The 2,863-nt window shown below is 37.3% G+C and overlaps 1 pseudogene; it reads left to right on the forward strand.

Moving 5' to 3' along the window:
- The first annotated feature begins 504 nt into the window (after positions 1-504).
- Positions 505-1,113, forward strand: LOC106980233 (peptidyl-prolyl cis-trans isomerase NIMA-interacting 4-like; annotated as a pseudogene).
- The last annotated feature ends 1,750 nt before the right edge of the window (positions 1,114-2,863 follow it).

Consider the following 2,863-nt stretch of genomic DNA (forward strand, 5'->3'; position numbering starts at 1 on the left):
CTAGGTCTTTTATTATATTACGGTGCAACTACAGTTGACATTTTGTAGGAAACTGGCTCTATAAAAATTGATTTAATATCCCCTCAGAGCTTTAAGTTAAATCTCATGAGTTGTAACTTCTTTTTATTTAAAAATACTTTATCACTGAACTACTTGGAAACTGTACAGCAAAGGGTTAGATCAGTAGTTCTGGGTTGCCTAAACCCTGCACATTCTAAACTTCTTCAAGAATGGCTTTTTAAATTATTTTTTTAAATATAATTTATTGTCAAGTTAGCCAACATACAGTATATACAGTGTGCTCTTGGCTTTGGGAGTAGATTCCCATGATTCATTGGTTACATATGACACCCAGTGCTCATCCCAACAAGTGCCCTCCTCAATACCCATCACCCATTTTCCCCTCCCTGGCCCGCCCTCCCCACCCATCCCCTCCATCAACCCTCAGTTTGTTCTCTGTATTTAAGAGTCTCTTAGAGGCAACTGAAGCCTTTGACCGTACAGCTGCAAGATTCGAAGATGCCGCCCAAGGGAAAAAGCAGTTCCAGGAAAGGGGCGGAAGGGGGAGCAGCCTCTGGGAGTGACAGTTCTGACAAGAGGGCTCAGGATCCCAAAGGTGGTGGCAATGCAATAAAGGTCAGACACATTCTGTGTGAAAAACATGGGAAAATCATGCAAGCCATGGAAAAGTTGAAGTCTGGAATGAGATTCAATGAAGTGGCCGCACAGTAGAGTAGAGATAAAGCCAGGCAAGGGGGTGACTTGGGTTGGATGACCAGAGGTACCAAGGTGGGACCATTTCAAGAAGCAGCATTTGCCTAGCCCTTAAGTGGGCTGGATAAGCCTGTGTTTACAGACCCTCCGGTTAAAACAAAATTTGGATAACATATTATTATGGTTAAAGGGAGAAAATAAAATTGTATGGAAGACTGAAAAAAAAAAGTCTCTTATGGTTTTCTTCCCTTTCTGAAACTATTTTTTCCCCTTCACTTCTCCCATGGTCTTCTGTTAAGTTTCTCAAATTCCACACTTGAGTGAAAACATATGATATCTGTCTTTCTCTGACTTCTTTCACTTAGCATAATACCCTCCAGTTCCATCTATGTTGTTGCAACTGGCAAGATTTCATTTTTTCTCATTGTCAAGTGGTAGGAATGGCTTTTTAAATCTCGTTTAATTAATTTATTTTTTTATTTTTTAGAGAGAGAAAGCACAAGTTGAGAAAGGGGCAGAGAGAGAGAGAGAGAGAGAGAGAGAGAGAATCTTAAGCAGGCTCTACTCTCAGGATGGAGCCTGATGCCAGGCTCAATCTCATGACCCTAATATCATGACGTGAACCAAAATCAAGAGTTGGGCACTTAACCAAACGAGCCACCCAGGCAGGCACAGGAATGGCTTTGACCAGCTCCTGAGAGATAACCTCTGAACCCATAGGTTGCCTTGGTTGATAAGAATATCTTTTATGGTACAGCCACAGTGGAAAGTAGATGGAGGTTTCTCAAAAATTAAATTAAAAATAGAAATACCATATGATCTAATAGTCACACTGCTGGCTATTTACCAAAAGAAAATGAAAACACTATTCAAAGAGATATATGCACCCCTATGTTTATTGCTATAATATTTATAATAGCCAAGATATAGAAGCAACCCAAATATCCATGTATAGATAAATGGATAAAGAAAATGTGATATATAAATATATATGTGATATATGTGATATATATGTAACTGATATATATATATATATATATATATATATATATGTTTGTGGAAGACAAATACCATACAATTTCACATATTGTAGAATAAAAAAAAATGAAAAAAAACCAAAAAGCAGAATCAGATCTATAAATATTGATGGCTGCCAGGAAGGAAGGAGATCAGGGGTGGGCAAAATGGAGGAAGGGGAGAGGGTAACATGGGCTTCTAGTTATGGAATAAATAAGCCATTGGAATAAAGTTACAGCATAAAGAATATAGTCAATGGTATTGTAATAGTGTTGTATTAGCTATGCTTACGGTAAGCACAGTATGAAGTATAAACTTGTTAAATCACTATGTTGTACACACAAAGTTAATCTAATATTGTGTGTCAACTATATTCAAATAAAAAAGAAAGAAAAGAAAGTCTTTGTATAACTGAAGACTTAGCTACTTGAGATAGTTTATACTAACAATGTGACTTATGGCAAATAACATTTATGACAATGGTATTATACACTCTGAGAAGCTAAGATTCATCTCAAACAGTTGGTTTAACATCTGAAAATAATGGAATATACCACATTAACAGAATAAAGAACAATAACCCCATGATCAGATAAAGAGATGGTGAACAATCATTTGAAAAATAATACATCTATTTGGTGTAGAAACCCTCAATGAGCTAGGAATAAAGGGGATTTTTATCCACTTGCCAAAGTGTATCTATGCAAATCCTACTGCTAACATCATACTTAATGGTGAAAGACTGAAGCCTTTCTCCAAATGTAATGAATAAGGCAAGGATGTTTACTTCTTTCATCTCTATTCAACATTGTACTGCATATTATTCTACCTAGCACATTAAGGCAATAAGAATAAGAACAACAAAAGAATTTTTTTTAATTTTTTTACATTTATTCATTTTTGAGAGAGCACAAGCAGGGGAGGGGCAGAGAGAGAAGGAGGCACAGAATCCGAAGCATGCTCCAGGCTCTGAGCTGACAGCACAGAGCCCAAGGTGGGGCTTGAACCCACAAACTGTGAGATCATGACCTAAGCTGAAGTCAGATGCTCAACCGACTGAACCACCCAGGTGCCCCAGAACAACAAAATAATTTAAAGGCATGTAGTTTGGAAAGAAAAAAGTAAAACTGTA

The sequence above is a fragment of the Acinonyx jubatus genome, chromosome B1 (genome assembly GCF_027475565.1).
Source record: "Acinonyx jubatus isolate Ajub_Pintada_27869175 chromosome B1, VMU_Ajub_asm_v1.0, whole genome shotgun sequence".
Lineage (NCBI taxonomy): Eukaryota > Metazoa > Chordata > Mammalia > Carnivora > Felidae > Acinonyx > Acinonyx jubatus.